General features: G+C 43.1%; 1 long non-coding RNA gene across 1 annotated transcript in view; it reads left to right on the forward strand.

The window, feature by feature from the left end:
* LOC130340279 (uncharacterized) overlaps positions 1–12,637 on the forward strand; it is a 35,765-nt gene extending 23,128 nt beyond the window's left edge. The window contains exons 3-5 of the long non-coding RNA XR_008880431.1: positions 8,288–8,391; positions 10,352–10,436; positions 12,304–12,637. This is a non-coding gene — a long non-coding RNA (uncharacterized LOC130340279). The remainder of the gene's footprint in view (positions 1–8,287; positions 8,392–10,351; positions 10,437–12,303) is intronic.
* Positions 12,638–15,105: the final 2,468 nt, after the last annotated feature.

Consider the following 15,105-nt stretch of genomic DNA (forward strand, 5'->3'; position numbering starts at 1 on the left):
TGGTGGGCTAGTGGGGTGGATCGCCCCCCGCAGCGTGATCGCAGGGGGGCGATCCACTATAGAGGTAGCCGGAGGACTTACTTTCAATAATTTTTATTAGCAATTTCACAAAGTTATTACAATGTAAAGCAGTAGGGACAGACGCAGCTGTCGAACTTTTTCATATAAACAAACAATTACAAAAGTTTTAGAAGTACACAAATCAATATTATTCTATTGTGCCTAATACCTCTAGAAACACTCATTTGGCATCTCTCTTAGGTGAATAATGACCAGGAGTAGGGTCTCTTTCCACCCAATCTTTCCCTGGGAGTATTGCCAAAGGGAGAGGCGGGGGGAGTAAAAAAACCATGCCAACTAGAAAGATGCTAGGGTCAAATATTTTTACAATAAGGTGAGACCACCCACGACCTCCATCTGTTTTGAAATCTAGTCATCCTGCCGGAACCTAATGCTAGAATATTTTCAAAAGAATAGGTGGTGTTAATCCTTTCAAGTTCTTCTGAAGATGGAGTGTTAACAGTCTTCCATCTACTTGTTAGCAGGTTTTTTGCAATTACACATATGATGCACAAAACCTCACGATTTGCAGGGGAGACTGTGCGTAGCCCTATAAAGAGTAATGCTAAACTAGGGGTCAGATTGAGCCTGGAGCCACATATCTCTCTCACTAGACTTTCACAATAGGCCCAGAATGATTGGATAGCTGGACAAAGCCATAAAATGTGATATAGAGTCCCCCTACAGCCGCACCCTCTCCAACAAAGATCCGAAGATCCGGGGTATATCCTAGCTATCTTGTCTGGTGTAAAATACCATCTTAACATTGTCTTATATGCGGATTCAATGTGAGAGGAGCACTGGAAAGCTCTACGTACATACTTAAATGCATGACGCCAGTCATCAACGTCCAGTTGTGTAGCAAGATCCATTTCCCATAGTCTTAGGGGGTAAGTTTTAACACAAGTGTTTGAATGCAAATAATAAGAATAGAAAGGTTTAAGGCCTTTCAGAGGGGAGGCCAGGAGAGTAAAGGTAGTCCTATGCACTCCAATCTCTGAGGGGCGTAAAGATTGCAGGAAATGCCTGACCCTTAGATATTTATAAAAATCTACATGTGGTAGATGATACTTGCCCTGTAGAAATTCAAAGGTTTGCAGTCTACCCTGAACAAAGAGGTGCTTAACATGTGTGATGCCATTATCTATCCACTGTTCAAGTGATAAGTCAGAAAGAGAGGCTTGAGCAAAGGAAATAGGTAAGTCTTCTAAGTCAGAAGTCATGTCTTGTTTTATAGCTGTCTGGTAGTCCACCCAAACTGAGTATGACGCTTTCATTATCGGGTTAGTTAGGCGCAGGGTTGGGAGTGACCACGCAGGGAAAAGAAGAAGATCACGTAAATTGTAAGGGAAGGCTAGCTTGTTTTCTATAAAAGCCCAAGGGGTATCTAACTTCATACACCACCAATTTTTTAACATGGCAACTAATGTCGCCACATAGTAGCCTTTAATGTTGGGAACACCCATTCCACCCGCTTGGGGCGACCGTGCCATTATCCTGGATGCTAGCCTAGGCCTTTTCCCAGCCCAAATAAATTTAGAAAGCAGGGATTGTGTTTTGTGGAAGAAAGTAGAGGGCAGCGATATGGGGAGAGTTCTAAAAAGATACAAGAGTTTCGGAAGCATAAACATTTTGAAAGTTGCTACTCTCCCTGTCCATGAAATGTCATACCTGGAAAAGAACTTTGCATCCCTCTCCATCACCGCCAACATGGGAACATAGTTTGCATTGTATAAAGTAGAATGTGGATAGGTGACATGTAGGCCTAAATAATCTATTCCCTGTGCCTTCCAATCAAAGGAGAAACGGGATCGTAGAAGGGATTCAGATTCCACAGAGAGGTTAAGGGAAAGGATCTGCGTTTTTGAGCTATTTAAATGATAGTATGATAAAGAACCATACTCAGCTATATTATCTAAGACCGCTGGGAGGGAAGTTGTAGGGTTCGTTAGGGATAACAATATGTCGTCCGCATACAGGGATATAATATGGGTATTAGAGGCCAGGGGGATACCGGTTATGCGGGGATCTGATTGTAATGTATGTACCAGTGGTTCTAGGGAGAGGATATAAAGTAAAGGGGAGAGTGGACACCCCTGCCGTGATCCGTTGCTGATAGAAAATTCTGAGGACAAGGCACCATTTGCTAGCACTCGAGCTGACGGGTGGGAGTATAATGATGAGATCGCAGAAAAAATGCCTCCCGAAAAACCCATACTCCTCAGTACTGCAAAAGCAAAGGACCAACGCAACCTGTCAAAAGCCTTTTCGGCATCTAGTGCAAGCACCACGGCAGGGGTGTGGGAAGACTCAATGTAATGGAGGAGATGGAGCAGTTTTCTAGTGTTGTCCGACGTCTGCCTACCGGCAACAAAACCAGATTGGTCGGGAGATATAAGGAAGGTGAGAATTGCTGATAATCTGTTTGCTAAAAGCTTCGCATATATTTTTATGTCTTGATTTAAAAGCGAAATTGGCCTATAATTTTGGGGGAACTCTGTCGCTTTACCCGGCTTGGGGATGGTAGTTATTAAGGCCTGTAGGTTTTCCTTAGGTAGCTGACCCGTCAACATAGCTTGTCGGCAGAAATCTCTTAGGGGGGTGGAGAGGGAGGTGCAAAAGGTTTTATAGTAGGAACTGGTAAATCCGTCCGGCCCTGGGGCTTTACCCGACGGGAGGGAGCGTATTATATGTTCAATGTCCTCAGACTGAATTTCCTTATTTAAACTCTCTAATTGAGTAGCTGAAAGAGTAGGAAGGTTTAGTTTAGCTAGGTAAGTCTGGATGGCCAAGGAGGCGTCAGGGGATGTGGGCATGGAGTCCTGCAAATTGTAAAGGCGCGTATAGAACGCCTGAAATCCCTCTGCTATATCCTTGGGAGTATATAGGGGGGTCTGTTTTTCTGGGTGTATCAGTTTAGGTATGCGAGATCGTTCGTGTTGAGCCCTGAGACGGTGAGCTAGAAGCTTCCCAGCTCTATTGTCCTGAGCGTAATAGGTCGCTCTGGTTTTCCTATAAGCTTTTTCATAAGCTGTCAACATAAAGCATCGCAGGTCACGTCTCAGGGTCCCAAGTTGAGTCGCTAATGTGATGGAGGGGGTAAGTTTGTTAATTGCCTCCAGATCTCTTATTTGGGTTAGCAGTTGGTTAATCTGAGTATCCCTTTGCTTTTTAAGTGTCGCCCCGAATTTTATGCACAGTCCCCTCACTACTGCTTTATGGCAATTCCATAAAATAAATGGGCAAGAGACTGACTGTTGATTTGATAGAAAATATTCCTGTTTGTCACTCTGCAATCGTTTGGAATATTCCTGGTGGGACAGCAAAATCTGACTCATACGCCACATGTGAGCTTGAGGGGATGATACTTCATCAGCAAGAGTCAGGGTGATAGCTGCATGATCCGTCCATGTTATCATTTCTATCGAGGAGCTGGCCGAAGCTGGTAGAAGTGAGCTGTCCACCAGGAACATATCCAACCGTGCATAAGAATTATGCGCCGCTGATAAGAAGGTATATTCTCTCGCTAGAGCATTGTGAATACGCCAGATATCATATAACTCATGCTTCCACGCCCAAGATGAGAGAGAAAGTGAGGGTAATCTAGATTGTGAGGTCGAATCCACAGAAGGTTTCATGACTGTGTTGTAGTCCCCACAGAGCACTAAGGAACCCCAAGTCTGTTTGTTAACTAGTGTCAGGAGTTTGTTTAAAAACCTAATTTGGCCCTTATTAGGTGCATACAGCACTACTAAAGTTAGACGTATGTTATTGATCGTGCATCGCAATATGACAAACCTCCCCCTTGGATCAGACACCATCTCCTGCAGCTGAAAGGCTACCGTATTTCTAATTCCTACCAACACCCTGAGTGTTCCTGTGCACAGACAACATCACAACCCAGGGATCTGACCTCCCTCCAGAAATGGGAACGCTTGTGAGGAGCATTGAGACCATTAACGTTTAAACTGGCTATCTTTATCACCATTGTATAAGCAGATCAAATACGATATATAGGCTTGTCAGCAATAAAAATAGGAGCGAGCGCGCCTCCCAGCCAGCACGCGCCCTCTCACATAGAGTAGGCAAGGCACATAGGTCTGAATCAATAGTGTAGGATGGCATATACTCAAGCTTTAAACAAAAATCACACGTAAAAAACAACATAAAACAAACAAACAATAATGCATGGCACCTTAGGAAGGTACCAGCATCTGTAGGAGGGCAACAGTCCACTCTGAAACCGGACGGGGACAGGTCACCAACAGGGCCCCACATCCCACCCATATGAAAGGAACATAGTTACCGCCATCTACCGCTCAAGCTGTAGACCAGTCCTGGGTCAGCCGCGCTTGAGCTGCTGCTGTGGATGGCCGCGCGGGTTGTGCCAGGTCTAGATTCCAGGTGTGGAGAAGCGCACGTCCCTCATCTAGGGAGCGGATAGTATGTATGGAGTTCCCTCTCTTTATCAGCAGGCGAACCGGAAAGCCCAAACGGTATGCGATGTTAGCTGTACGTAGAGCTTGGGTCACTGGTTGAAGCAGTTTGCGCGCTTGAAGGGTTGCCGCTGATAAATCCGCGTAGACCGCTATCTGGTGATACGGAGCTGGTAAACCATTCCGTCTGCGTGAAAGTTCCATTACTTTTTCTTTGGTTGTAAAAAAATGCACTCTAGCCAATACGTCTCTGGGGGTGGTGTCTGGAAGGTGTCTTGGCCGAGGTATCCTATGTGCTCTGTCCACTGCAGCTTCTTGGTCAGTGCATGATGGCAATGCCGCCTTAATAAGCGAGCGGACATATTCTGGTATGTCCGCTGGTGGAATAGATTCAGGCACTCCGCGCAATTTTATATTGTTGCGGCGACTGCGGTCTTCAAGGTCCGCCACTTTTGCTTTAAGCGCCGCCACTTCCTCATCCAGATCTGTGTGAGAGTCTATGAGGATGTTGTGTGAGGAAGAGAACTCCTCAAACTTAGTCTCCAGGTGGTCAACTTTCCCCCCCAGGTCCTCCACAGAAGCTCTGACAGGAGCAACCACAGCATTCATATCTAACATTACTGAGCGTCTTAATACCACAAGCATAGCCTTCATGGAGACGTCTGTCAAAGCCTCCCCGGTAACCGTTATAGAGTCCAGAGCTGCATCCCCTGCTGTAGAACTCAGTATTAAAGGTGCCTCCGTACCTTTCTGCAGATTTTGAAGCTGAAGAGACTGCGGTGATGTCGGAGAGGCTGTAATCAACCTCTCTGGTCGGCTAAGTGGCAACAGCACAGGAGAGTCATGGCGCGATCGTTCAGAGCGGCCCGTTGGCGAGGTAGCCTCCTCAGCAGTAGAACGGGGCGAGAGCTTTTGTCTGCCACTGTTTCCCTCCTCCACCGGAGTGAGATGATGTAGCTCTGGGTCAGACAGGGATCTGCGCGGCGGTGTGCTGTCCGGATGCCGCTCTTCCAGAGCACCTGCCTTTGGAGACGCAGGAGAGGGCATGAGGGAAGAGCCGCCGGCGCCATCTTGTGCAGTACGGGCCACCCGGGTAAAGCTGAATTTAGCCAGCGAAATGCGCCCGGTGGCTCTTTTTCTCCTTCCCGGCATGTCAGGCAGTGGTTCCGACACTCACGGAGCCTGGTTCGCTGCGGTGATCGCTAGTTTTAGCCGCTAGATTGAGTGTGTGGAGCGGAGCTACTCTGCTAGCCGACCATCCACTCCGGCTGCCAGGCCACGCCCCTAGCCGGAGGACTTACCTCTGCTTCCTCCTGTCCCGGCTCTGTCATTGATAGATCCTGGCTGGACTAGGCTCTATCAATGGATCACAGAGCACACAGATCAAAAGAGTTTAATAGAACTCTATTCATCTGTCTGAGAAATCTAATGATTCCTCATAAGTCTAATAAAGTGTAAAAAAAAAATAAAAAAGTTTTAATAAAAGTTTGAAAGACACATTAACCTAGTGGTCTTCAAACTGTGCCCCTCCAGATGTTACAAAACGCCAATTCCCAGCATGCCAGGACAGCCGTTGGCTGTCCGGGCATGCTGGGAGTTGTAGTTTTGCAACATCTGGAGGGCCACAGTTTGAAGACCGCTGCATTAACCCCTTCCATGTTAAAAGTTCAAATCACCCCCTTTTCCTATATAAAAACATGCAAACATAATAAAAATAAACATATTTGGTATCGCTTCGTGCGTAATTGTACAACCTATTAAAATATAACATTATGTATCCTGTACGGTAAATGTAAAAAAATACCAAACCACAGATTTGCAATTTTTATAATATCCCAGAAAAAAAAGTTAAAAAGCGATTAAAAAGTCAGATCAATACCAAAATGGTACCGATACAAAAAACAGATTATGGTGCAAAACATGAGCCCTCATACAGCCTGGTATGCGGAAAAAAAATAAATCTACAGGGGTTAAAAAATGGCAATTAAAAAAATGTGAAAAAGTTCAGAATTAGTAAAACATGACGTAAATTATACAAATCTGGTATCGCTGTAATCAGGCGCCTAAAGTATAAAACTAACATGTTATCTCAACCAGAAGGTAAATGGCGCAGAAAAGAAAAACCACCAAATCTGCTAAATTATCTTTTACTATTTCAATTTCACTTCCCCAAATATATATATATTTTTTGGTTCAGAGAATGTTATTGAAAAATTAAAAGGTATCATTATAGTAGGTAGTTATGGCTTTTATAGGGCGAGGAGGAAAAAATGAGAGCGTAAAAGCGAAAATTGGCCGGAACAAGTGGATCGTCATGAGGGACAAGTAGATTTTGCTCCATTTTAGTCCCGTGGACAAGTAGTTTTTTGATAAAATTTCCACACCCCTATATCTATCTATCTCATATCTATCTCTCTATCTCATATCTATCTATCTCATATCTATCTATCTAATATCTATCTCATATCTATCTATCTATCTCATATCTATCTATCTAATATCTATCTCTTATCTATCTATCTAATATCTATCTCATATCTATCTATCTAATATCTATCTCATATCTATCTATCTATCTCATATCTATCTACCTAATATCTAATATCTATGTCATATCTATCTATCTCATATCTATCTAATATCTATCTCTTATCTATCTCTTATCTATCTATCTAATATCTATCTCATATCTATCTATCTCATATCTATCTCATATCTATCTATCTATCTATCTATCTCATATCTATCTACCTAATATCTAATATCTATGTCATATCTATCTATGTCATATCTATCTATCTCATATCTATCTAATATCTATCTATCTATCTATTGATCTATATCATATGTATCTATCTATCTATGTGCCTCTATATCTATCTATCTTATATTCAGGGGCAGATTGACAGGTTGGGCAGCCGGGCACCCGAGGGACTGTGCCTGAGAGGGGGACAGCCTTTTTTTTTTCTTTTAAAGGGAACCAATCAGCAAATTTTAGCATATATAATGCTTGGCCATGCGTTATATATGCTAAAATCATTATCCCCACCATCCCCGGGAGACGTTTGTGCCCCCAAGGATGGTGAAAATATTAAGTTATAAAGTCCCCCCCCCAGCCACCCAACAAGTAGTCCCCGGGGCGGGGACTTTCACATACCAGCTCCATTCGCTGCGGCCATGCCCCCGCCCCACAGCTTGAATGACAGCTCACGTCACTGCTCTGCTCCGTCCACTTAGGGAGCAGAGCTGTGACGCAAGCCGTCATTCAAGCCGTCGGGGCTGGGCCATGGCCGCAGCGATTAGAGCTAGTAAGGAGCACAAACGTCCCCCGGGGGTGGTGAGGATGGTGAGGCTTTTATGGCACTACCTACTAGAGGAATTAACTACCTGGGGGCACTATCTACTGGACCTTACCTACCTGGGGCACTACCTACTGGGTACCTTACCTATTTGAGCCTTACCTACTACCTCCAGGGGGTATAACCTACCTGGGGGACACTACCTACTGGGGAAATTACCTACTACCTACCTTTTGGGGGCATAAGCTACAACCTACCTGGAGGCATTACCTGGTACCTATGGGGGCATAACCTACCTGGGGGCACTACTTACTGGGGACATTACCTACAACCTACCTACTGGGAGCATTACCACCCTACTAGGGGCTTCTACCTTGTTGGGTAGATTCTCTACCCTGTCTACTGGGGTCATTACCTAGGGCATTGAGGGTAGGGAACAGGTGGGGAATGATCTTAAAAAAGTGCAAGCCTAATATGTTTGTTGTCTGGCAGATTCTGCGGTGACGACTCATTGAAAGGTTGGAAGAAGACTTCATGACGGTCTGAGCAAGACAGAGAAGAAAAGAGAAGAGAGCGACTCAGAGAAGACACCTCCTGTGAGTCAGTAGATGTAACTGCACTGTAATCACTTGTACGGTTTGCAGAGCCTGTATTGAGCATGGGTCACTACTATGTGGGCTATGTATGTGGATATTGGTCAATGTTCTGTGGTTTTTATACACTGAACATATGTGGTGGTAATGGTAGTGGTCATGATGTGACGGTGTATGATATATCTGCTTGTATACTGGTATTATTGGTAATATTGGTCTCAGTATACAGGATTTGGTCAGTAACAGTATGATGGTAATATGTATGGTGATAATATTCCTCCTTGTATACTGGTATTATTGGTGATATTGATCTCAGTATATTGGATTTGGTCAGTAACAGTATGATGGTAATATGTATAGTGATAATATTCCTCCTTGTATACTGGTATTATTGGTAATATTGATCTCAGTATATTGGATTTGGTCAGTAACAGTATGGTGGTAATACATATGGTGATATTTTTCCTCCTTATATACCGGTGTTATTTGGTAACTGTATGATTTGTTTAGAGACATGTGTTTCTTCATGGGAAATTGTCTTATCTTAACAGGCTAGGTTCATAAAGTGTATTTCAGGCATATTTCATAAAAAAAATGTGTCCACAAAATCACAGAAAGGTTGCGTCAGTATTTGTAACATTAATATGCTCTATGTAAGTCTATGAAAAAGTGGTTGTTTTGCACACAATATTTTTTTTAAAAGGACATAATTTTACAATCCGTGACATGTCACTTTTTCACACGGCTCTAAAAAATGTGTCCTTTTTTTTACATATCGTGTGCACAGACAACTACTTACCCATACACTTAGGGAACATAACGGGGGGGGGGGGGGGGGGGAATGTACCCTATTTTACCCAACTATGATTAACCGATGTCCCCTCCCAATTGTGGCTCCACCACCACATAGCAACACCCACTGATAAAATGGGCTGCTTATTGTAAAATGCCTGGGTCTATTTTTGGTCCCAGTCCGGCCCTGGCCCCTTATATATAATGCCCCCATCATGCGCCCCTCACATATAATGCCCCCATCATGCGCCCCTCACATATAATGCCCCCTTTGCTGTGCCCCTAACAAATAATGCTCCTGTTATGTGCCCCAAACATATAATGCCCCCTGTGCTGTGCCCCAAACATATAATGCCCCCTGAGGGGACAGGACAGCGGGCATTATATGTGAGGGGCACAGCACAGGGGGCATTATATGTGAGGGGCACATTATGGGGGCATTATATGTTAGGGGCAAAGAACGGGGGCATTATATGTGAAGGGCACAGCACAAGGGGCATTATATGTGTGGGGCACCACACAGGGGGCATTATATGTGAGGGGCACATGACAGGAGCATTATATGTGAGGGGCACAGCACATGGGGCATTATATGTAAGGGATGCAAGATGGGGCATTATATATGAGGGGCGCATGATGGGGGCATTATATATGAGGGGCGCATGATGCGGGCATTATATGTGAGGGGCAAAGAACGGGGGCATTATATGTGAGGGGCCAATAACGGGGGGCATTATTTGTGAAGGGCACAGCACAGGACAGAGGGCATTATTATTAAGTGGGGGGAACAGGACGGGTCATAATTATTATATGCAGGGGCACAAGATGGGGCATTATTACTATATGTGAAGAGTGTTCTGCATTTCAGAAGTATATTGTATATTGTGAGGAATTTCTGGGGTGGTACGTTTTTTTATGAGCCACAATACATTTGGGTATTTTATTCAGAGGGTGCACTGCACAGCAAGTTATATTCAGAGAGTGCAGTGTGTGGTAGTATCATATTCAGAGATTGCAGTGTTTGGTAGTATTAAATTTAGAGGGCACAGTGTGTGGTAGTATTATTCAGGGGGTACAGTGTGTCAGAATTATATTCAGAGGGTGTGTGCCAGTATTATATTCGAAGAATACAGTGTTTGGCAGTATTATAATAATTATTGTTTTCATATAGAGGATCAGAATCCGCTGACAAAGTGAGGAAGCATCTGGGCATCAAGTTCTGCAGAGAGAAGATATAGCTGGAACAAATCCTGGCAGTATGTACATCTGAATTAGATAAGGAAAGACTATAGAGAAGACGTTACCTGTTGTCACTGACATAATTCTGTATCCTCACTATTTCCCATCAGAGCTGGAGTCACTTGTAAGTTCTGCAGTAATGATGGGTGAATCAACAACTCCCAGCATCCCCTTACCACTGCTTAGGTCATACAGGGAGCTGTAGTTTTAAATGGTAAAAACTTCTTTAGCACTTTCCCGTTCTGTGGCAGTTGGTATATTTGATTATTATTCTGACGTGTTTAAGAGTCTTAAACAAGGTTAGGACTGTATGATACATTTAATAATATTGTAAGTTCCATAAGCAACACCTTATTTTCTGTCTGCCAACACAAAATACTCTAATAGTGCCCCTCCCGAGAGTAGACTCTGGATCCGCCCCTGTCAGGACCTCTGCAGTGCGATCGTAGGGTCTCCATTAGCTAATATGATGGTTGGAAGTCTCTCCCTTACCTCTTTGCTACTCCGAGTCTTTCTGCTATTACAGTCTTCCTTAGGCAGACTGGATAAAAGAATTTCCTCTGTAGCATTCAGCAGCTAATAAGTACAGGAAGGATTAAGATTTTTTAATAGAAGTAATTTACAAATATGTTTAACTTTCTGCCACCAGTTGATTTAAAAGAAAAAAGGTTTTCACCAGAGTACCCCTTTAATTGTGTGGTGAGGATGGCAAGATTCCGCTCTCAATAAAGTGTTACCAGCACTGGGTTTCCTATACGTACATGTGTGTATTTTATTTTCACTGCCAGACAGCAGGATGTCCAAGAAAGGGACCTCCTCCTTGTGCCATGGGAATGTGAACAACAAATTATTGAAGTTGTTATTAACATATTCCATAAAATGATGTGCACGCTCCAAATGGACGACCAAATGATGTCTTGAAAAGAGGAATTATGAGGGCAAAAAATGTACTGTAGTTCCCACCAAAAAAACGTAAAGATTAGCTTCTGAGGGGGAAGACTTCGCCCCAATTGATGCCCCCATTTTTCGTATGTAGAACTGATCAAACACAAAGAAATTGTGTGATAGGATGTAATGTAATGCCTCCAATGTAAACGTTTTTAAATTAGGACTGTAGATTGAAAATAAATCCATGATGTCAGATATAGCTTTTATAGAAAGAGTATGTGACAACGATGAATATAATGATTCAATATCCAGAGTGAGCCAAGAGTAGGAAGACTTCCACTCAAAATGGCTTCCAATGGATAGCTGCCAATGGGTATCCTTAATGTAGCTGGGACAAGGGGTTGAAGAATAGAGTCCACCTACTCGCACAAGTGTTCATTTAAATTGCCGATGCCCGCCACGATGGGTCTCATAGGTGGTGGGAATCGGCTCTTATGAACCTTGGGGAGTGAGTGGAATACGGGGATGACAGGATGTGGTACCAGAATGTAGTCAAATTGTTTTTGAGAAATGACCCCCATGTGTAATCCAGTGTTCAGAAGCCCAGTGATATCCCGTGTGAACATCACCGTGGGCTCACCAATCAGGCGACTGTACGTTTTGGCATCATCTAAGAGGGTCTTATTCAAACAACAATATAGCGCCTATTCATGCACACGACTGCCCCCCCCCCCTCCACTTTATCTGCAGCCCCCACTACCAACTCATGATTGTTTTTCAATTGCTGAGTAACCAGTTTTTCACCCCTGGACAAGTTACCAGGATCATGAGTGTGTGAACTGTGCTTTAAGCACATTAAATCTTGTATACCAAGATCCTGGAAACTATCCATGGGTGGAGACCTGGAGTGGAAAGGGTAAAAACCAGGGTTACCTACAGCAAAACAAAGAGGATTCATTTTCAAGCAATCTTAAATTAAAAAATATATTTGTTCAGTCAGCATAGTACATAGAAGAGGCCTCGAGGCCGGAAGAAGCGCATACCTGTGCGCGAAACCGCCGGCAGTCGCCTCTGAGCTCCCCACGCGTCCGCCAGCCCTGGTTCCGGAGGAGCAGCCCGAGATGGGAGCCGTTTGAACAGAACTGAAGCGGTGAGTGCAGGACACCTGTTTTATGTCTTTCTTGGGTATTACGTTCATTGCTGCATATTTGTTCTAGCACCACCGCCTCTGAAGTTTCTGGGTACTGCCCGAGTGTCACCATTGTCCATCTCGAGGCGCTGCGTTGATAAGGTATCGGTGCCACTTGTGTTTGTCTTTTTTGGTTGTACATATAGGAATGTAAAACATAAACATACATGCTAATAATATCTAAAGTTGAAAAAAAACTAAAGAATGGGGGGGGAAGAAAAAATAAAAAAAACTAATGAGGAGGCAACTGGGTAAAAATTTGCCGTAATCGAGAAGCTTTTTGGATTCATAATTTGCAATGTTACCAACCCCATGGCCTTAATTTTTGAGCAGATATCATTTTACATTACTAGTAGCCCTCTATGATGATAGTTCTGGCCCTGTCTTTTGCTCCCAATTTTTTGTGGTTTTCTCTTTCGAGTGGAAAGAGAAAACCACAAAAATTGGGACTAAAAAAACTAAAGAGAGTTCTTTAGTTTTTTTCAACTTTAGATATTATTAGGATGTATGTTTATGTTTTACATTCCTATATGTTTCATTTTGTTATAGTGTTTTCGTACCTGCATATGCTTAGTGTAAGGTATCTTCACAGGATGCGGCATCCTATGGGTTAACAAAATGTTTTCTACATACCCTGTTGCTCCCCCACACTTGGTAATCTGTTATCTCCTAGTGTGTTGCCCAATATCTGACCGCAATCTGACACTTGGCTAGCTCTTAAGGGATTTTTTCCTTGCGGCAATTTAAGATGTGTTGTCTGCAAATTTGCCCATAAGTGTGCATTTACACCGGGGCTATCTGATCAACACAAACTGCCTATAAAATCCTTCGTCAACTGCCAAATGTCACATGTGGTATACAGAATTATGTGCACAACCTGTCAAGTATCATATACAGGAAGCACCAAACGTCCTCTGAAACTCAGGATTAGTGGCATTTGTAATCCACATCACTTGAATGTTTCTAGTGCCTCTAAACATTTTCGTGACACACATAGTAGTGACCTTTCTTCTTTTTCATTTCATGCCATAGAAAAAGTGTATAGACCAAAACGAGAAGGCGACTGGGTAACAATTCTCCATAATCGAGAAGTTTTTTGGATTCATAATTTGCAATGTTACCAACCCCATGGCCTTAATTTTCGATCCAATGTCATATAACATTACTAGTAACCCTCTATGATGATAGTTCTGGCCCTGTCTTTTCCTTTTAATTTTTTGTGGTTTCCCCCCCTTCTTTAGTTTTTTCAACTTTAAATATTATTAGGATGTATGTTGATGTTTTGCATTCCTATATGTATAACAGTGGTCCCTCAACATACGATGATAATTCGTTCCAAACGACCCATCGTTTGTCGAATCCATCGTATGTTGAGGGATCCGTGCAATATTAAGTATAGGAAGCTGTACTTACCTGTCCCCGCCGCTCCGGACCAGGTCCTCACCGCTCCCGCTGCTGTTCCAGGGGCTCCCGATGTTGTACCTCTGCTCCGGTGTCTTCTTCGCGATCCTCCGGTGTCTTGCGCATCTTCTGCAGGGTCCGGGCCTCGCTTTCTGGTGACGTTATTACGCTGCTGCGCCGGCGCGGCGTGCGTAGTGACGTAATAACGACGCCGGAAAGCAAGGCCCGGACCCTGGAGAAGATGCGCAAGACACCGGAGGATCGCGAAGTGGACCCGGAGCAGCGGGAAAATGTAAGCGAACCTGCCAGGGATGCTTAAACTGCTATCCGACAGCAGCTTAACCCCTTAAGGACTCAGGGTTTTTCCGTTTTTGCACTTTCGTTTTTTCCTCCTTACCTTTTAAAAATCATAACCCTTTCAATTTTCCACCTAAAAATCCATATTATGGCTTATTTTTTGCGTCGCCAATTCTACTTTGCAGTGACATTAGTCATTTTACTCAAAAATGCATGGCGAAACGGAAAAAAAAATCATTGTGCGACAAAATCGAAAAAAAACGCCATTTTGTAACTTTTGGGGGCTTTCGTTTCTACGCAGTGCATATTTCGGTAAAAATTACACCTTATCATTATTCTGTAGGTCCATACGGTTAAAATGATACCCTACTTATATAGGTTTGATTTTGTCGCACTTCTGGAAAAAATCATAACTACATGCAGGAAAATTTATACGTTTAAAAATGTCATCTTCTGACCCCTATAACTTTTTTATTTTTCCATGTATGGGGTGGTATGAGGACTCATTTTTTGCGCCGTGATCTGAAGTTTTTATCGGTATGATTTTTGTTTTGATCGGACTTTTTGATCACTTTTTATTCATTTTTTAATGATATAAAAAGTGACCAAAATACGCTTTTTTGGACTTTGGAATTTTTTTGCGCGTACGCCATTGACCGTACGGCTTAATTAATGATATATTTTTATAGTTCGGACATTTACGCACGCGGCGATACCACATATGTTTATTTTTTATTTTTTTTACACTGTTTTATTTTTTTTATGGGAAAAGGGGGGTGATTCAAACTTTTATTAGGGAAGGGGTTAAATGACCTTTATTAACACTTTTTTTTTACATTTTTTTTGCAGTGTTATAGGTCCCATAGGGACCTATAACACTGCACACACTGATCTCTAATGCTGATCACTGG

The sequence above is a fragment of the Hyla sarda genome, unplaced genomic scaffold, assembly GCF_029499605.1.
Source record: "Hyla sarda isolate aHylSar1 unplaced genomic scaffold, aHylSar1.hap1 scaffold_586, whole genome shotgun sequence".
NCBI classification, from domain to species: domain Eukaryota; kingdom Metazoa; phylum Chordata; class Amphibia; order Anura; family Hylidae; genus Hyla; species Hyla sarda.